General features: G+C 31.0%; 1 protein-coding gene and 1 long non-coding RNA gene across 8 annotated transcripts in view; one reads left to right on the top strand and one right to left on the bottom strand.

Moving 5' to 3' along the window:
• The first annotated feature begins 2,927 nt into the window (after positions 1-2,927).
• LOC148606435 (rabphilin-3A-like) overlaps positions 2,928-22,479 on the top strand; it is a 54,278-nt gene continuing 34,726 nt past the window's right edge. Inside the window, exon 1 of one of the 7 annotated variants that reach the window (XM_088544120.1) lies at positions 2,928-3,138. The gene's annotated coding sequence lies outside the window, so the exon portion shown is untranslated. Of the gene's footprint in view, positions 3,139-7,939; positions 8,089-8,140; positions 8,263-17,473; positions 17,620-18,565; positions 18,715-20,858; positions 20,883-22,025; positions 22,154-22,479 lie in introns of those variants that run through there. The other 6 variants (XM_088544121.1, XM_088544124.1, XM_088544122.1 and 3 more) reach the window with 6 other exon arrangements.
• Positions 14,061-17,249, bottom strand: LOC148606436 (uncharacterized). Its single transcript, XR_015914973.1, has 3 exons — positions 17,104-17,249; positions 16,703-16,832; positions 14,061-15,733 (listed from the first exon to the last, which is right to left on the bottom strand). It is a non-coding gene; the product is annotated as an uncharacterized LOC148606436 (long non-coding RNA).

Below are 22,479 nucleotides of genomic sequence, written 5' to 3'. Positions count from 1 at the left end.
ATGTTATTTATGTGACGCCGACTATAATTGCGTGTATTGTTCTTGCACCTGTCAAACATTACCAAAATCGTCTCTTTTATTTTTCGTCCCCTCAAACTAAATTCATTCGTTAAATGGGATTCATTATCATTTTCTATGTGGTAAAGATCAAAACTGCTGACATTTAAAAAAAAAATATTGATACGAAATATGGTGAAAAAGGAATGTATTTTCTGCCATTGTCTCAGTACACTGATTATCCCAGGTGTCTGATTTTTTTTTAGACTTCAGTATTTTTCTTTTTTGATAAGATTAAAAAATATGTTTAAAAATTAAGTTTCATTATTTTGCATAAATTGTATCCATCTATGCTTTTCAACTCCCCTTCACGGCAATATTTCGTGTAGCAGGGACTTTTATATTACATACCCCAAGCTAAGGTAAATTCAATTCAATGTTTTATTGGATAGAGCACTTGAGAGGCGTGATCCAAACACGGTATACATGTCAACACTGGGACTAATATTTATTCCCAGGTAATCATATAGAAAGTAATCTTGAAGTCCATAATTGATAAATGCTCAACAATGAAAAACTAGTCATACAGTCAGTCATATCACAATTAATATATACTATATATTCATATTCATATTTTGCAACCAAAAAAATAAAATAAAAATAAATAAATAAATAAAATAACTGAAATAAAATTTCAAAGAGGCAAGTCAAACCAGCAGCTCCCTCCAATGTTCTCACTACAAGATTTTTATATTTTACTAAATTATTGCTGCTTGTTATTAAAATTCGGACAAGTACCCAATTTCTAATGATAGAAAAAGAACGGCATAGAAATATTCCTATTTTCATAAGTAGCTTGTAACGTACTTTGGCCAAATTGAAAATGGAGAACATTTCTTGCTTCATTGTACTCTTTACAAACAAGGAAGACAAAATCGAATGAAAGCAAGAAATAAATTGATCCATGGCTTTATGAAATTTAGTTCTTTATCTAAAATAAGTGTTCTTAAATTAGCATATCAGCGACTATTGAGAGAGTGTCCTCTACATTTATACTGAATGATTTCAAAACTCGAGATATACATGTATATATAAGTCTTGTGAATTAACAAAAATACACTGTATACTGCTTAAATATTACAGTCATCTGTTTTATGTTTATTTTAATATCTCTATCTGTTGTAATAGGCCATAACCATGCACTGTAAATTAGTTTGTGGTGGTAAAGTATATTGTATCGTAAAGTTTAAGAGTATTCAAGGTAACCAAGGTTCAACGTACAAAGTAACAAAAGTAAATGAGCAACTCGACTCGGACTCCACTATCAATTTGGAACATTGGTCAGGTGCAACGGTATGGTAAGCGCCCTCTGCTTTTCTAGAAACACCCACCGAGTTGCTCATTAATACTCAAGTCCGGGGTAGACGAAAGAGGAAAGGAAAATTATGACACGTTGAACAAATCAGTTTTCATGGTGCAGATGGATACATCCCGTAACGATCCACGAGTTCATGACGACGACCATAAAACTTCTATAGTGATGATTTCAATTTTGTAGCAACATAACCTTGTTCTAGAAGCCCAACTGTAAGAAGTCTAGCGCAGTACAAAAAGTCTTTGTAGTTACGGCAAGCTCTGACATAACGTATGAAACACATATACGCAGATGCTGAAGGGATTTTGCCACAAATGAAAGGAAAGTTGACACTACGGAATGAAAAGTCATCGCGTTGTCGTATAGTTTGGTCAATAATTTTCCTGAACCATCGATCTCTAAGTGTAGGTCAAGATATGAGACTGACTTCACAGTGTCTGTAGTATCCTTTATCGCAGGTTCTTTGTGGTAGATGACAATACGCCATCTATATAGCGGAAACTGAGATTAAAGGTAGAATGTTTCTCGATATGGTATCTGGATTTCAGAAATAAAACCTTTTCAGGCATTTCTCAGACATGCAATGATGGTGCATCAAGAACTCAGAATAGCGGCCAGCGAATATAAACATCTGAGAAATATTCGATATTTATATGTTAAGCACCATATGCAGGGGAAGCTGGTATATTACTACATATGTAAGAGATTTTTATCATTTTAAATCGTGTTGTTTGTCATATATATTTGTAAGTACTATTGTCGTCGAATTCGAGATGAATGCTATAATCTAAAACGACTCGAAGAATCTCTTTGACTGCGAACTAGTATTGATGGGTGAATTTATATTAAGTTAAGAATTGGCATATATTACATGATAAGGAACTTAATCTCTGGTGAGCTTTTGACCGACATAGGATCGCCAGTTACTGCAGGAGATAAAATAGTCAATATATCGGTTAAAGCAACTATATAGCATCTTTAGACTTTCTCGTCTTTCATAATATTTTGAAGGAACTAGTCCGATGTATATGGATCAAGAAATTAACTTGACTGCCTCGTCGAGGAGCACAATTATGCCCATTGGAATGTCGATATTAAAAAAAAACCCAGATCGATGCGAATTAAGAGATTATCAAAAGAGGGGACCCTATGACTGGTCTATGGGAGCTTTTGTCTTTTGAACTGTAGTGATAAAATGTGTATTATTGAAATGTGACCTAAAACGACACAAATTTGTAAGAAATGCAAAAAAAATCTTGCAATTGTTCAAATGCTAAAATCGTAAATGAGTTAACGTTCCTTTAGACTATATGTTTCACTATCACATGGAGTTATGTAGTACATAATGTTAAAAAGTCAAAAAGTTGTAATTGTATTAAATTCAGCGAAGGAGCGAAATTTTAGGTGATCTAAAAAAAAATCAAAGGTTTTGAGAATCCATGTACATGCGAGTAAACAGTATTTTTGTTGTCACAAGAAACAGTTAACAGAATGAAAATGAGTGTGGCTATATTTAAGTATTCTCTTTTTTACTAATCAATTCTAATGTTCACAGTAGTCATACTCTTATTAATTCCTATGGTGAAGCTCGTGAGACGATAGTACTGTAGGTAAAAGTGTCGACTTGATCATGGTAATTGCATTGTGGGATATGTTTATCGATCTCCACGTTGCTGAAGCAGAGAGTTGTTGATGAGTGGATTGAGCTAAAGGAATTACATATTACGACTGAATGTGACGCTTCTTTAGTGAATATACTATTGAAGGTAAGTACTTAAGTGATGCTCAATGAAATTACGTTTTTAATTTTATGAATAATTTCTGACGGTGCTTTTGACAGATTCCAGTGCAATTTTTTTCAGGTGTCTGTTCCCTTTTGGGATTCAGTGTCCGGAGTTGTTTTCTGATTTGGTCGCACAGTGTGCGGCAAATCAGAAAACAGTTCCGGACACTGAATCCCTAAAGGGATTAAGGTGTCTGTCAAATCACTTCATGTAGTGTTCCCTGCAGCTTTTGAAAGCACTAGATAATCCAGGTCTAAAAAGGGCGCTCTTCCACGTTTGGCCTTTGGGGCACATACCAAAATGTGTAACCTGTTCCTGTACCAACTTCCTCATACCCAAATACCCTTTTGCCGATTTCTGCATTATTATGTGATATATTTCCAGCTGATGATTAGTAAACATTTACAAAATGATATGATTTTTAAATTGTTTTTCAAAAATTTAAATTTTATTCGATTTTCAGTTTTCAAAAGCACTGAAATGTGTAACCCAAAATGAAACTTTCGAGAAAATTAGTTTTTTTTCAATTTAATTTTACTGTTTATTAGTTTCTTTTACAAATGTTAAACCAATTATGATTTTTAATCACGACAAATTAACAACCATAACTTTCTTGATCTTATAAAAACATCACATATATTAAACCAACAATAAAGCCATGCTGGTTTATTCAATTAATGTAATTGTTAAACTGATTAATTGCATGCAGGTACTTAGTTGTTTGCATTTTGATTTTCGGAAATCCTTAAGTGTTCTTATTTTTAATTCTTGTTACATAACTATTTTCTTTATGCATATTCATTTGCTTGGATAAGAAAAAAGTTGATATTGAAATTTGTATGTGTATTTTAATGTAAACCTCGATCAATCCAGTTGTTGTTCCTTTTTTTTTTTATATATATATTTTATAATACCCCCATATACATGTACAGAAATCTTAAATGTTTAATACACATTTGATATTGAGGTGAAACAATTTACTTTAGATGAAGCAACCTGCGGCAAACAGGAATTTAGGCGAATCAACTCGATATGAAGAAAAGCAGGACTGGCATTTTCTGATACATTTTGGCTACAACTTTAGTTTAAATTAATGGATTTCAAAATTTTTAAATGATTTCTAAAGAAGAATGAAAGTGCTTTTAATTGATACATTTTTTTTAAATGTCAAATAATGACACAAAAATCAGGACAAATTTTTTCTGACAAGATAATGGCAATAAATAAGGGGATATGTTGATGAATAAAGTTCATCATTGATCAAATGTGTCATGTCTGTCAAATAATGTTTACAAGTTCATACTTGTAGGTACATTTTGGTATAAAGATTATTTCATTTTGAGTCAGTTAATTTGGAAAAAATCTTGAAAGGGCAGACTTTTTCTGGTACATTATTTTTACTGCCTTTTACAGAGGTCCAGTAACAAAACACTAAATACTTGCAAAGTACTTACTGTCTAACAAAAATCCTCAACATATTCTTAAAGCTTAAATATCTTTTACTTTATTTTGATGCATTTAATTTTGAAATTTGTTATGAAATAGATTCAAAATCTTGATTGGATGAACTTTTTATAACAGTCTCATATGATGGCTGTTGTGTCCACAACTCCTCCTCAATGACTTGCAGGATGTGTTATGAAACTTTATGGGGTGTTAGATTGCCATATGGAGATATGCATTTTGTAAGGAATTTATGTTTGGACAAAAATTGCGGATATGATGGCTGTTTTCCAGCAAAATTAGGTCTGATGGGTTGTTCACAACTCCTCCTTAAGGACTTGTAGGATTGTTAGCAGTTGGTGAGTGTTAGATTTCCATATGGAGATGTACATAATGTCAGGAATAAGTCATATATATTGTTATTGTATTGTCAACACAAAATAGTACTGGTTGCTGTTTGGAGTTGGGTGTTACTGTTACACAAAGTAGATTTCATATTATTTACAACTTTTAAGGCAGCAAATGTATATTTATCATTCTTGCAGTTGAATGATACATGTATATGTGCAATTTCTTTTAGATGTGTTTTCAAGGCAATACATACATGTAAGTGTATATAAATAATGTTTAGAAATGTTTACTTCTATAAAGATCAGTAAAATATCATTAGTTACAGTAAGAAGGTTACAATAACATACATGTACATGTAGTTAAACCAAAAGTTTACTACATGTAGAGTGGTGGTGTGTGTATAATTGAACATTTTGCATATATTTCAATTTTGAACTAGTAGCTCCTATCATGTATTGTAAAATTACTGGCTGAATTTAAATATTTATAGTTTTATTTGTACAAGTAACATGTACTTGTGATGCACTTTAAAAAAAATTGTAACAGTACATTAATTGCACGAGTTGTCTTCTGTTCTAAATGAGTTAAGCTATAAAATTTGATATTCATATAAATTTACACAGTTACTGTTAGATATATTGGTATGGAATTTCATTTGAAAAAATTACATTTTATTTCATGAAATATTAGTGTATGATCAGAGTTCTGCTGATTTCAACTTTTTAACCATTAAGAAAGTTACAAAATAATAAATATTTAAACTGAAACACAATGTTTAATTACATGTTAATGTAAGAAACTCTTATTGATAAAAATATCAGATTATCTGATGGCAAAACTGCAAGGCTTCCAACTGAAAAAAAATGCTATATTTTTATGATGAGAAAGGCATAATGATGTTTATTACATGTACCTTAAATTGTTAACCTTCATAATCACAAAGTCTAATATAAGTAAACACTGTAAGCACTGTAACACTATTTATCAAATAAAACATACCTGTTAACCATACCTGCCAACTTACATAATTTAGTCAAGTTTTCACGATTTTGACCATTTGTCCCATTAAAACGATTTTTTAGGTAAAAATTTGACCAAAAACTCGATTTTGGCAAAATTACCAAAAAAAAACTAAAACCCCCAAATTTGTGTTTCAGTCTCATTTCTTTCATTAGAAGAGTCATAAATCTAACAAAAGATGTTAATTGTTGTCTAAACAGCTAAGGGTAGGTTTTTATAATGGGTAAATAATCTCCCTGGAGCAATCAGCTGATCAGGGTTTGACAATTGAATATATACTGATGCATTGATGGGAACTGGATCACAATACAGGAACAGTAAAATTGTTTATTTGCCTTACTGTGATTTATGAACATCCTATCATTTTCTAAATATTAATTCCAACTCCCTATATGTAAACAGATTTTAAAATTATCATTGTTTATACAAAATGAGTTACCTCCCCTGCAGTCTTAACATTCTTGTAATTTCAACAGTGCAGTATTTTCCCTTCAAGTTTTGTTTGCAATAGTTAAAAGAAATACTATTCCTTTTAAATAGTGATGATTTTGGAAATTTCATGTAGGTAGCAACATTCTTGAATATTTGTTACATTTTCTTATATACTGTACTTCATGATATTCATCTAATGAGAAGTATGGGTTGACCAAGTTTCCTCATAATCTTTCTCATAATACTACACAGCATCATTCTGTAACCCAGACCAGAGTAGGGTTGTTTCGGCCAGTAATCTTGTTGGACTGTAATTCTTTAAGTTCAAAACTTGAACACTTGTTCCCCTTCAAATGACATTAATGGAAAAAAAGGAATAAGTGTTCCATGTATTTTGAAATACTAGCAATGCATTTGAATGTAAATAAAAGTTTTCTCATTTACTTTTTTTTTATTAATTTGATAAAACTTAAGAATTTCAAATAGGTTTGGGGAAATCCACCACAAAAAGGGGGGCTTACAAACTTCAATCTATTATAGTGCATGCACATGTTGTGCAACTGAAAAAGGCCCTTTGATACTATAGTGATTGTCTCATTCATTCATTACTACAGTAAATCCCATGCAGTTTGCAAAATATGTCCCAAAAATGTTGGTTTACACATTGTCCTGCATAAAATACCTCAATGGGGATTTTCAAAAGTTGGCGGGTATGGTATGATTAACTCTCCAACATTGGAGGGGGAAATCCCACAATTCTAATAAGCTTCTTAAAATCTTCCATTGTGGGAGGTTTTTAGTTAAAGTTACTGTATTTTTTATGAAAAAAAAATTGAAATTTTGATTAAAAAATAAGCATTTACGTAAAAATCTTTGATATAAGACAGTGTCGAAGGGTTATTTTTCACATGAACTGTTCCAAGGGTTCACAGATATAATAAAAAATATACACATATTTTTGTAATCAATGTATCAACAGTGTAACATAATAAAATACACAAGACATAGTTTGTTGAGCCTCCCTTGCTGCTGTATTTGTTGGTAGTTATATACACATGCACATTGCTTTCATCATGAAATTTTTCTTCTTCCACTCTCCACAATGAAGTTATATTGAGTGGGGTTACAAGGTCTCCACCCAACACAGTTGAGTCACCATTTTAAAATATTTATCACTCATGTAATGTTAGCAGTAACATGTACATGTAGTAAGTTAAACTTTTGAAAAGTTTTGATGTTAAAAAAATAATGTTTTCTTGATAAGGTAAAATTGTTTGCCAATCTGTATATCTGTCGTAATCAAATATTCAAATCAATGCAGTGTTGTATACCCAACAAACTCTGTCGCTCTTCACAAACAATGTATAACATTCTCTACCTACTGTTTACTGACGCAGTATCGTCGGAAATTGACGAGATAGAGAATAAAGGAATATTATATTAATATTTTTTCACAAAAGTAAATGTTTTCTTTTGGGCAAAGATCAATTTACAGCAACAACTGTAATTCTGTTTAAGGTATTGATTTTTTAGTTGGTTTCCATGGCAATTACTTCATAATCGTAAAGGATGGGAGACTACATTTTTGCAAATGAGTCATGATCGTAACGGGTTGTCATTGTGCTTGTCTTCGAAGTGTAAATTCTCAATAGTTTTTGCTGCAGTTATTTATTTTTTCCACTTAAGGTAAGATTAATTGTGGATAGATACCATAGAATATGTAGTATCAATTATTGTTGTTGGATAACTGGGCTTATGGATGGTTATTTAGTTGATGTTGCATAATGCAATAAGAAGTTTGATATCAGTGTTGAAAAGTTTTCAACAGATGCATTAATGGTGAAACATTAATGTTTGTAGGTTAGTTTTCTAATTATGGCCAGTAAAATACAATGTAAAAAAATGTATTGTTTGCATATGTACATGTAAGAATTTTAAATATAGTTTTAGGTTTTAATATCAATTTTTTTTTACTTTTTTCTTTTTCTTTTATTAAGTGAATAATTTATGCAAATTTTTGAATCAGGTATTTAAAATAAGATGCATGTATTGTTTTAAAAACTTTTTTCTTGATCTCTTTTTGATTGACTTTTTTGTAATTGTATAATGCTTTGTAAATGTAGTAAGGGAATACACAGTGACATGTATTTCATGTTTTTCTCGATAAGCCAACCATTTATGTAAAGATAAAGTTGTAATTCGGTCACAAGAATATGTATGTACATGTACATGTATATGTGGTCTATATACATATGGATGTTTAAATTCATATCATTTATTAAATGTTTATAGAAATTGCAGAAACCAAATAAGAAACAGAAGAGAAGCAGAAAATAAATTGATATTATACATTCATGACATGGCATTTAAGTACTACATTTGTTAATACATGTATTTTGAAATGACTGAAACTCAATAACTTTATTCATGGATACAACTGTACTTATTGCATGGCTCAGAAAAATTTTGTTGGTACAAAAAATGTAACTTCATGGATCAGTGGTGCATCAATTTAATTGTTTTTTTTTACTTAAAATTTATTGCAATGCAAAGCAAAACATCACATATAAAAATGTTGATTAGCAGAAGAACATTTTCTGTCCTATGAATTTTGTTGTTACAATTTATTTTATTACTGTGTGTCCGTCTGCTTGCAGTTTTCATCAATTTTCAAATCTTTACTCTTACTTTTTTATACCCCCACTCAAGGAGTGGTCTGTACATTGGAATCATCTTTTCTTTCCATTATTCCATCTGTCCAAATTTCATTGCAACTGTCTTTGCTCCCAATGGATGAATTTATTACAAATTTTGTTTTTGGCTTTAGATGAGACATATATTATACATGTAAGTCATTTTGGCTGCTCTCCAATGTTAACTTGTTTTGTAAGTAGGGTTATGCCGAGCACAGCAACGCAACTTCATATTCAACTAGTGCACTTGATTGAGATTGGGAAAAAAAATCACGGAAATATTATCCCTCACAGGCAACCTTTAGCATTATAAAATACATTTATTACTTCAGTTGCAAAGTTTGATTAGGAATGTGTAAAGTGTTATTTTCAATACTATTATTGAGATAATCCTTAGAACTACTATGTACATGTATGTATCCATATATTACTATTTCACTGAATACATCATTTTGCAGTGTTGTAGTAATTTCTAAAAAAGTAAGTTTTTTTTAAGTGAAATTTATCCCACAATCTGACATATGAACTTCAGGGATCATTATGAAAATTCAAGCTTTCTACTTATCAAAAGGAAAGTACAGTATAATAAATAGTTTACTCCCATCAAAATTTAACATGCAATGTGTGATAAAAAAACAGATATTATCACAGCCTTGGCAGGTTCAATCTTTGCATGTATGATTTTGTGACAGAGTTTGCATAAAATTCATATCAATGGACCCTTTACTTGAGTTTTATGTGAATTTTTCACACAAATTCATGTTATGTGAATATCATGTGAAAAACATCTTAATTTCATGTGAACAATACAAATGTATATTCTTGTGTAGGTATTGATTCATGAAGTATTAAGTGTCAGTCCCTGTAAGAATCAGGCAGTGATTTAAACATGGTATGAAAATCCCATCATTTTGATAGTGTAATATGACTATTTGCACCATCAGAATCAAGGAAAACAAACAAGATTTTCCATGTCATGCTGGACCGTTCAGTTACAATTTCATTGAAATGCACTGAAAATGAACATTTCAAGGGCAGATAACTGTCAAAAACCTAATTTTTCTAAGATTCTATTGAAAAATTTCTGTGCAAAGCCAGTGATGCAGAGATCAAATATTGGTCTTTTCAAATAGAGAAAGCATCCTTGAGTGATATTACATGTACATGTATATTGTCAGATCGGTGGGGTTTTGACATGCATGCATGTTTCTGATTTTCACATTTTGCCTGATTCTTACAGATACTTACACTTAATATGTTCTGATTGTAGTGTATACATGTAAAATGTCAAATGTTATAACCTTGCAGAAACTATTCCATCTACTATTACAACATCATTGAGAAAAGATTCACCTTTGAGTACAAAAAACAATAATCAATTCTAAGAATAGGTTTTAATCCGAGACATCAAAGAAATTTGCCATCCTACACTAAAACATATAAATTAAACCAAGGAGTGGAAATGGTAATTGTGACTTCTAGTCATGCAAAGTTTCATTGATTTCTGTCAATGTTTAAGACTCCAAGGATTTGTGTAATTTGGGTAAGTTATTTTCCTTTCTTTTTATCTTCATCAAATTACATGAGTAAAGATATTTGGCATCTGTCTTGTCACTTTTAAGTGGATGGTGGATGTTCTTCTATTACACATGATAATTGTACCAATGTCATTGGTGTTTTGTAAGGGTTTTTGCATTGTATGAGTCATTGAGTGAAAATGATATCAAGGTTTTATGATTTTTTATTTTTCCCCTCGATAAGACCAAAATAAAAATATATGAGATTCCCACCCCCTCCTGACCTCCACTCTCCTCGAAAATTTTATTTTGATTTTTTTTTCCCAATACAGGTCATTTTTTTTTCAAATTGACAGCATTTTTCACTTACATTGATAAAAAATGAAAAATAGATTTCACTCGCCTGCCCCCAATGTTGTAAAATGTTGGATGAGAATCAAACAATTTTTTTACAATGGCCTAAAGATATTGTCATAAAAAGCATGATGCTACAATATGGGAAAATGCTTATGTTCCCTATATAGTGTTGTTCTTGACATCGTTCCAGTATCATGACTGATGGCATTCAAACAAAGTAAAATATTTGTGTGTTAATGGATGGAAAGATTTTACATGTAGGACAGATGGAACTTATCAATATTTTCTTATTCTCACCTCTACCAAAAATGTCAAAAAATGTTTTATGTTGCTGTTCTTAGTTAATAATTTAAGTAAAAAATCTTTTACATTTTTTTATAATTAATTTGAGATAAATACTGTAATCTGATTGGTTAAAATGATTTTGTTATATCTCAATGGATAAAAAAAATATTGACACGCCCCTATTTAGTAAAATACAGAGCTACTTTTCTCATGTTTAAAGATAAAACTATGTTTTAAAATTAGTCTATAAGAATTGGCTATAATAAAAATTTTGTCTATTGAAAAATAACATAAATTTTCCATGTGCATATTCTGTTTATTGCATGTTGCGCAATAAACGATATGCACATGGAAAATTTATGCTATTTTTCAGTAGACAATTTTTTTATTATTGCCAATTCTTAATAATAGCCAAAAAAAGGACCCTTTATTGTAATTTAAAATTCTGCTCATCAATAAACTTCCCATGAACCAAAATGCACCAGTGGTCAAGATTTTTTTTAGAATTTTACTTACATGATTTATTTACTTCAGTATGCTTTTCAAGACTCAGTAAACAGTATATTCAACTAAACCTAAAGAATTGTGTAAATTAATTTATTGCCTTTTCTAAACTGTAATGTATTAAAGTAAATTTTATGACCCAAGAAACAATACATATTAAAGAGTTAATTAAAGAAAATATCAGTATTAAATTGGATTAATAAAATATTAACCTCTTACCACAAATTAAAACATATATAATGAATAATAGGTCACTGGCATTACACAAGTTTTACAATTCCACAGTACATGTCTTGTGAAAGCTGTAGAAACATGATTTATTGGTTAGAAAATGTACATAAGTGGTCAGAACAATAATATTGATTGGTGGATGTGTGATTAGGTGCTAGAGACAGCAGGTGTCTGTACAAACTTACTCACCATATGTCATTACACTGTGTTATAGATTTTATTGAAAGACTGAATCATCTTCTAATACTAGGAATCTAGATATCTTGTGGCTATTTTTTTTTCTTCAAAGAAAAAAGGAAATTGGACTTTTGTCTACTGTATAAGGTACAGAATTTTTTTTTTATTTTATTGCCTGACTTGAATATTATATGGAGGCATCTAGATTTCATTTTTTAAGGTATGATTTTTTATCATTAGATGGTAAACATGACTTGTTTTCAAAGTCTTTATAATGTTATAGATTTGATTGAATGATAGAATCATCTCTTCAGGATTGGCATCTGGATATCTTGTTGCATATTTAAAATTATTGTCCAATTCGGTCAGCTTCATGTACATGTATAAATAAGGCACATGTTTTTCAGAGAAGGCATGATTTTAATTTATATTTTAATGTTTTCTAGTTCAGTTTTTTGTCAAAAAACAAACTGTAGTTAGTAGATTCTATTGAATGACTGAATCATCTCTTTAGTGTAGGCATCTGGATGTCTTGTTGCTATTTTTTTCTTCAAAGAAAAAGAAAATTTGACTTATGTTTACTGTATAAAAGGTATAGACACTTGAAAGGTTACTATCCATGTATAAATAAGGCACTTTTTTATAGAATTTCAAAAAAAGGTATGATTTTGGATTAATATTAATAAGTTGGGGAGTCCTTGAATTACATGTAGCTGTAGTTTATAGATTTTATTGAATGACTAAATGATCTCTTGTCATCTGAATGTTATTTTGATATAATTTCCTTTAAAGAATTAGGGTTTACTGTATAAAAATTATAGATACTTCTAGATTATATTTTTCTGCGTTTTTTTTTTTTTTTGATGACTGAAATTATATAAGTTTTGCAGTGGTCTTGTTAGCCACATTCAGCAGGGTGCTGACCTAAAATTTTCCTGTTTCAATTATTGTTTACAATTCTTATATAGTGCTTATCTGACTTTACATAATACTACTCTAAGCGCTTAACAGTGCATATAAAATTAGCGTATACATACATAAATAATAATGATAATAAAAAAAAAAAAAAAGAACTCAAGCATTGCAAACACATACAAAGTAAAATTATACTATTTAAATTGCAAGGTAAAATGAGTTTAACTATATATTCTAAAAAGAATATAATTTAAACAAAAATGAAAACAATAGGTCACATGAAAATAAAATACTTTCAAATGTTTTAAAACTGAAAATTTGAAAAATAAATCCAGACTTCATCATAGAAATAATGAAACTTACAAAATTCTAATTAAAACCTATTAATCAAGTAAAAGAAAAAAAATTAGCAAGAAATAATGAATTAAGAATCAACGACAATGCAATAAAAGTCTAAAAGCATGTAAACAAATAAAAGTCTGAAAAAGACAAGTATCACAGTTAAATTAGCAATTCTGGATGCTTGTCTGGATAAATGTATTTTAAGGTTTTTCTTAAACACAGACAGTGATTCAACACTTTGAACGTTTAATGGCAGGTCATTCCATAAAAGGGCAGCCGCTCGATCAAATCGTATTTCTCCATATGTTTTAGACTTAACCGGCTTTGCAAGATGCATACTACCTTCTGATTGTAGAGTTCTTGCTGACATGGCCGTATTTCTTTTTCTTTGTGATAAGTTTTGCAGCTTTGTTTTGAACGCACTGTAATCGATCTGTTGCATGAACAGGAAAACCATGAAGTAATGCATCCCTGTAGTCCGAGATATTACTAGTGAGCAAACTAGAGTCTTTTTTGTGTTTTCTGTTTAATATATGGACAGATTCGACCAATATTTCTGATCTAGAAGAAACATGATTTCGAGATGGCACTTACTTGTTGGTTCATAGATAACGTCCAGAAATATACTGAAGTTAAATGTTTGATTATGATATTATTCATTGATAGGAATTTTTTATTTATGTTTCTAGCATGAAATAAAAAGGTATATAAATTGTCTGTCATGTCAACAGATTTTATTGAACAACTGAGTCATTCTAAGCAATGGGATTTGTTAAAGTCATTTCCTATAGATGTGCAGTGTTCTCCCCAGGCCATTATAGTGCTGTACTTTGCAGTGTTCTCCCCAGGCCATTATAGTGCTGTACTTTGCAGTGTTCTATCCAGGCCATTATAGTGCTGTACTTTGCAGTGTTCTCCCCAGGCCATTATAGTGCTGTACTTTGCAGTTCTCCCCAGGACATTATAGTGCTGTACTTTGCAGTGTTCTCCCCAGGCCATTATAATGCTGTACTTTGCAGTGCTATGATTTCTGAGTGCTGTGCTATCAGTAATTAATTTTAGTTAGAATGCGCTATGGGTATTGCGCTATAATTTTGGAGTAAGGCCTAAAGAGCTGTACTATGTCAGTAAGCATTATGCAATTTGAAAATTATGGGGAGAACACTGAATGTTTCCTTGTCACACCGACAGACTATGAATTACAAATGCATATTGACCAATTGAATTCAAAGTGGGGCTTATGAACATTCATTTCTGGGTAAATTCACCAGAAAGGTACTCTATTTTAAAGTTTGTTGTAAAGCACCTTGATTTCATTTTGTAGTTCTATAAATCCAAACTTGATGACACTATCTTGATTTTATTTATATTCTGGTTTACATGTTTCATTGGGGTGATTGAATGTAGGTCATAGATTTTTATTGGCTATTAGCTTTGTATTGTTTATGTTGTCCTGAACAGGTTTGTATTTTAATGTCAGTACATTCATGAAGTAATTTTGAAACTTGAAACTATACACTGAGGCTTCATTCCTTGTTTTTCAGTTGGTTTTAACTTCTTGGTACTGGATTTGGCTTCCTATTTTGATCTATTTGGTTTTTAGTACTTCTTGTTTACAGTTTATTTTTAGGTTAAGATCTTCCTATGTATTTGTTTCCAATGCTGTCACTGAGAGCATGACACATGTGCAGCATTCCAGAAATTGCAAAATAAATCTTGTGTAGTATTTTTATATTCTACATAATTACTAGTTTAATTCACTCAATGGTTCAGTCCTGTATGGTTATTCAGTATCTATTGAATTTTCTTACTCCTCACTGTGGCTCCAAGGATATGTTTATTTGACTTTGAAAAATTTCTAAGAGACCAAATCAAATTTCTTGAAGATGAGACTCCCTTGAGAATTCTGATTTTCTACTGTTCTGAACTTCAAATGGTTCCAGTCATGTATTATTTACATATTGTAATTCCCAAACTATAAACTTTTATCATGTGAAATTATATAGTGATAAAACTCTTGGAAGGAAATCCTTTCATTTTCTTGAGGTATAAGTGGATATATAATCCTTTAATAAACATGTCTAACCTAGCGTTCCAGATTGACTGTAATACATTTGTACCTAAGTAAACTAAAAAAAAAAAAACACTAAAACCCTAAGGAAAGACTTTATATTGGTGAAAATGATGAAATTTCTTTCAATGATCAGAGGTAAGACTTTCCTTTAGCCAGCTAGCACATCCAACATGTGGACATGGCCATTTCTTCTCATGACAATCTTGCTCCTTTCCAGGTTCCTGTCTGTCTTCTTTCTTTAAGATTTAGAATTTTGTGTGATTGTTGATTTCAAATAGAGATATGCTTAGTCTGACATTGTGTGCAACCTCTTGTTACAGCCAGTGATAAGTTAACTTTAGGAATTAGAATTGATCTTCCCTCAGTTCATGACAATTAACTACTGAAGTGTCTTTGCGATTGTCTATAGGAGATTTGACTTCCAACATTTCACAGGTATTTTAATGTAAGTTTGATAGTAAATTTAAATCTCTTTGTCTTTTGTCAGGAAGTGTAGACCAACTCTATTCCCTGAAGTTAACTAAAGTACTTGCTGTAAAATAGATCTGACATAATTTACACTTTTCCAAGCAGTGTTGACAGTTCCATGTTTTCGTTTTTATCTGATCAGCTTTATAGACCTGTTATAATTGTTCTACCATGAAACCCTGTCCTTGGGGAATATGTTTTATATCATAGTCAATATCAGCCTGTCTTAAATCTGTTACTTTTGTTCAATACCTAATATTTGTCGGCTTTTGTATGAGACATGTCAATTTTATCTATGCTTAAACTTCTGAGTTAATAATCTAGAAGTCTGATAGTACAAATGAATAAACTAAGGAAAGCTTGGGCTGGAAATATTCCTTGAGAAGCAATATATGCTTACGAAGAACAGCCCAAACAATTATGATGTACAGGGTTAGAGTTCTCTTGATAAAATGATATTTACCTTATGAATTTTGTTTGGTACAATGTACATTTAGTTGACTACAATTGAGATTTCAGATTTTTATCATTCCATAAGATTTTGGATCTTTGATCTCCATGTCGGTTATTCAGGTAGCTACATAAGAAAGTTCATTAGGTAATTTTCATTTAATCAAATGAGGACCGACTTTATCTCCTGACCGTCATCATTGTATTTGCTGTAATAGGGAGGTTGATGGAAAATTTAGGTAAATTTTTTTTGGAAGTAGAAGTTTGACAGTAAGATAAGTACATACAGTCCCTGCGACGATCTGTGTACTGATTTAATGGATCGATGACCACTGACTGATTGATCGCTGATGGATTGATTACCAATGATTGGTCACTGATCTGATCACAGTTTTGTTATGTAATATAATGGATGGTCTGTTGAAAAAAACGGAAAATAAAAGTATAAATTGATATTTAAATCTACTGCATTACTGTTAATATATGTAAAATTGCCAAATAAAACAACAGAATCCGTAAAATATATTGACTGCTCTGTGGTCATGTGATGTGATCACTGGTTTAATTGGTCGGTTTGAAGGATGGATGACTGATCAGAAACTGATCACCGATTGATGACTGATTGCAATTTTTGTTGCACGGACCGGTTCAGATTCTGTACACATCTACCCATTCAATAACAACTCACCCTTATTTGAATTGCCTTGATTCTTCATCTGTATGAGACATTATCCATAATAAGAGCTGTTAAACGTACTATACTAAGCTTGCCTAAAACACCATTCATGCTATAATAAGCCCAAAGAAAGACAAACTTATCACATGTTCAACATGTTTAAATTTGACATCTATTATTTTTTTTCTTTTTTTAGAGATTTAAATGTCAAAGCTATATTATTTATATTTTGTTGCTGTATCACATTTAAATCCTTTCAGTAGATACATAATATTATACTGTTAAATGAAGCACATAGGTGATTTCAAGGCTTGTAAGTAAAAGGACATTGATCACCATTTTATGAAACCTAATGATTTTTATAGAGAGGGTAATTGAAGTATGAAAGTTTTCCTCGACACTCGGGTTTCAATAATGATTTTTGGTCTTGGATAATGAGATGATGATTACTTTTCTGAGGGTTTGCGGTTTTTAGTTTCCGATAGGTATATTATGAGGTATAAATGTTGAAATGATGAGACTACACAGGTAAGGGAAAGTTTTAGTTATATTTATTGTAATTTTCATGACTAATGCAGGTTTTGGGCTTCTGTTTTAGACATTGCTCCAGATGTCTTTGCATCATGTTGTGGCATTGCAACATTACACATCCCCATAACATCATCCACATGATCATTGTATATGCTGTAGCTTTTCCAAATTGTCCATCTAATACTGTCCAGATAGGTTTTAACCTACGAAATATTGTACAGTTAATTATTCTTCTGCAACCTTCAAAATATTGAAATCTTACCCATCTGATTTCTATCCTTGGAACACGAACCAAAAAACACAAATTTATAGCAGGGGTTTACGGCAACTCTGAATCCCTCTGGCTACAAGCCTTGGAAATTTCATCTGAAATCAGTAGAGTTTTTTTGGTAAAAGGAACTTTATCTGATGCCTTTGCATTATTTGTACAGTGCTTAGCTAAGTAAATATGTGTGGTACATGTATGCTAATTCTTATGCAGTTACATAATAAAATGATGACATTTTACATCAATATGTGGGCATGTATTGCTTCTCCATTTAATAGTTATCTTTCTTCCTGTTGGTCTGATAGTTTGTTTTAAGAGACTTACAGTACGGTAATTTTAATGTCATGAAATGAATTGAATTTCAAAGGTAAAGTTCTTGGTATTATATGAAAGCATCTGGTACTGGTGCATGACAATGATGTTTAATGTCTTTGATATAGATTAAATATATACATTACAAACACAGACTTCTTTTTGAACTCCTCTTTACTGTCAGAGTTAGCATAGATTGTTATATGAAAAGGACTTTATAAGGAAGTGCTTGCCATGTACATGTAAACACTATGTCTAATATTGCATGCACTATATGGAAAGGGCTTTACAAGGATGTGTTGCCGTGTATGGTTAGACACTTTGTCTGACTTTGAAAATTACTTGTGTAATGAACAATAGAAAATATTCTGGCTGCAGTTACAGCATCTCATTGTTGACACCTTAAGAAGAATTGATTGGCTTATCAATATTCTTAGACGTGAATCACTTTAAAGCCTGGAATCAATTTCCTACATAGTGCGGTTGATATTTGACAGGATTTATCTGTTCAGGTAGGTGATCTAACTTCTATGAGATGTTTCCTGTTGTTCTTTAATCAAACAGGTTTTCTGAGGAACTGTGAATTGAAGTACAGGAAAGGCTTGGTTGAATGTAGTTCAGCATTTGCTTGCCAAATTTTCATACTTTGAGGGTGAATCTTCATTATCAAAGTTGTTCCATTGCATTTGTGGAGCTCAAGATCATTTTAAAGTGTGCTTAAAATTTTTCCTCACTGAACTAACTGTTAACAGGAAGACAAATCACTTAATAAGATATACCTTATAGCAAACAGTTTTTTGGAGGTACACTGGAATTTAAAAAAAAAGAAAAAAAAACAGCTGGTAAAATTTAAGTCGACACATGTACATGTATATCTTGAATTTAATTTTCAGTTTCAAATTTCTAGATGTGGAAATAATTTGATACCAGTACTGCTGAACTTTAATGTCACAAATTACAATGTACTAAAAAATAGCAATTGAAAAAAAAAATGTTATTAAAAGATACAAGGAAGACAGAACAAATTATGACACCCTTCTCTAGCTTAATTAGAGTTATTACATAAAGCCATTTCAAAAGGTAGGAAAGTTTGAGTTAACAAACACTTCCTTGACGTCAGAAAAAATTGGCTTAAATACTATTAAAGATATAATAAAGAATTGGAGTCTAAAATCATTCAGTGACTGTACTGCCACACCTCTATAGCTGTTCTATGATTATTGTATTCAATTAAATTCTTCTGTTCAGTCAACTGAAATGTACTTTAAAATACCTTGGAAACATGTTACACTATTTTTTGTAATTGATATAAATAGCTTTTATCATGTTTTGTACTGTTTTAATAGATAAGATTTTTTAAGGATATTTGTCTGTATATTTACATGTATATGTCAGCAAAATATTGTAAACATATTAATTTTCCTGGTTGCTACTTTGCATGTATTCGGTCAGCAGAACATTTCACATGTATCAGTTTTCACAGTTTCAAAAAATAATAATTAGTATTATATATATTGAAAATCAATTTCGCTGATACTATTTGATTCATGGTTTTCTGTGCACCACGAAAATAGCAAAAAATAGTACTCTTCAAAAATTAAAATGTATATAGTATGCTCTTTAATGTATAGAATTTGGGCACAAAAATGTGGATATGAATACCGTAAAAAATAAGAATGCCATGGTAGACTTTAACATTAATCATGAGATAAATATTTGTTAATGATCTGAAAGTATGTATAAAGCATACTAGTTTCATAATAACAAATCTCACCTGGACTCCTGTCTCTATGAAGCTAACTATATCTTACTTAAGTTTTTTTTTCTTTCTTTATATCTTTTTACATAGTTGCCTTTTTTTGTTTGCTTTCAGTGTTGTTGCTTTCCCAAGTGCAATGCTCTTTCATTTTGTATATGTTAGGTCAAAAATAGTGATTTGTTTGTAGGACAAGTAGGTAGGAAGAAATTGTAGTAAAACCCATAAAAATCATGATCACTAGAGAAGAAAATCAAACAAAATCATATTTTAAAATGTATATTAATTTGTTTTTCAATGCAGTTGGTATAGTTTCACTTTTTACCCTATGACCTTAAAGACGCTCTTACATGGAAACACAAGTCACCTGATAATGATTCTGTTCCAATCAATGGTCAAATACTGTTAACTTAGTGGCAGACGAAAAAACTATCGAAAAACTGAAATTGCGTACCGTGTCTTTTTTCCTAATGAAATGTAGAAAATTATAAGTAAAAAGAACAAATTTTACTGCGTCGGCTATCTTTTAAATGGGTATCTTTTTTTAAAAAGATAGTACTAATGTTTAGTCATGGCCAGTTGTATAAGAAGCAGCAAACTTAAATAGATCTATATATTTTCACTTTAGGCCTTGTGTATTTCTTTTTTACTTCTTTGTGTCAATGATTCAGTATTGTTACTTTTTGCATTTTAAAAACCAGATGGTCTACCTTTATGTACTAATTGAATACTTAAATGTTTATAAACACTGTATACCTGTGAAATGTCATATTGTTTATATCACCTGTGTAATCAGTGACGTTATCACTTTCATCTGTTACATACCCACTGGGTGTGAAATTATCGTTCATGACAAATTCAACAGAATTTATACTTTATTGAAGTTAAGGACATAAAACGGTATTCTTTGCCAGAGGCTTTCATGTAGGTATAGAAATTACTTTATTGTGAATATTTCATTAGAGAGGATAGATAAAATATCTGTGTTCTTAGGTTATTGGAACACTATGGTGCCGATCTCGATAATTATACCCCTGCTTCCAAGGATAAAGGTACATGTACATTGTATACTGTTTTACCCTTGTCTGTGTTTCCATCTGTAACAATTTTTTCTGTGACATTTTTCTCAGCAACTACTTTCAACAGCAGCTTGGAATTCTGTAGGTATATTTTTGCCATATGGAATTCAATTTTGGAAATTTTCCACAACCACTTTCTGTTTACCGAGGACATTGTTAATTTTCCTTATATCTTGATTGAAAGTGGGGGTATTACTAGTAAGCTCACATATTTCTTGTTAGGTATGTTATTAACTTGTTAGTTGTCATTCTGACATCCAACTTTTCATCAACTAAACCTTCAGTCTATCAATTGTTCAGAGCTCTGTATTTTAGCACAGGTATAGAATATGGTAAGGTCCGCATGGTTTATATTTCATAGAAAGTTCATACAACTTTCTTCAAAAACTCCTGTCTTTATCAACACCTTCTAGTATTTTCATTAAAAATTTGTAAAACCGATGTGCTTATTAACATTGTTATGCTGTATGGCTTGCTCCTAAATTACTGGAGATCATTATAGCAAGTGTACCGGTAAGTCACTGTTTTCCTGCCAAGTTACAACATTTGGGGAATTGAGTGATGACTGAATCAATTGGAGTCAGAATAATGCATCCAAATGGAGTACATGCCTACCGGTGGGTTTTTGCTTCTATGAACTACATATACATGTAGCACAATAATAATCCAACTTGGACTCTGTTTGATTCGTCAACTTTCTCATCCTGAAATGCATAAAATATCTGCCATAGGAATCAGTCATATAACATTGTGCTGGTAAAAGTTATGACAATAAGTGTTTTATCTGTTACAAGTTCCTATATAATTATCATTTAAACAAGTTGTGCGTGTTATAGGGCTGTTAATTTCACATATTGATTGACTTTTGTTGAAGAGTACTTGTTTTAACAATTATCAGATGATTAAAAACATGAAAAGTGACTCAGCATGTGATTTTTTCACTTTTCCTCACAGTTCTGACATTTTCATAACATTTGTATGTGTAGTCACATCTTGGGATCAGCTTTGTGGTGGCATTCAAAGATTTCATTTGTTGAAGAATTTTAAATGTTAAATACATGTAATAATAATAGAAAAAAAACATGGACCTTCAACTCTTTCACATCAGTTAATCTGGTAAGCCTATGTTTTTTTTTTATTTCAATTGCATAAATTTATGTTGTGTATGCATTTAGTGTTAGATTCCTCTCACTGCTAAAAAATGTGAATACTGTGCTCAAATGGCTATGCAATTAGAGTACTCTTTTAGCTCAGTTGATGGAGTGTCTGCTTATAGTGGAAGGTGTCTGGATTTATTTTCAGACTGGTACTTTATTAATTTTGTTAAGTGCAGTATGCTCTACTTGTTACATGTACATGTACTTTCAAAACAGCAAAAGTATGGGAAAATTTACTGGATATGTGTTTCAGCTTTAAATTGCAATGACAGCACATAATGCATT

Source organism: Perna viridis, chromosome 9 (assembly GCF_037379345.1).
Source record: "Perna viridis isolate PV_CMFRI_1.1 ecotype Kerala chromosome 9, ASM3737934v1, whole genome shotgun sequence".
NCBI lineage: Eukaryota > Metazoa > Mollusca > Bivalvia > Mytilida > Mytilidae > Perna > Perna viridis.
Note: the sequence above shows the minus strand (reverse complement) of the source record. Positions and strands in the feature narration are given on the sequence as shown.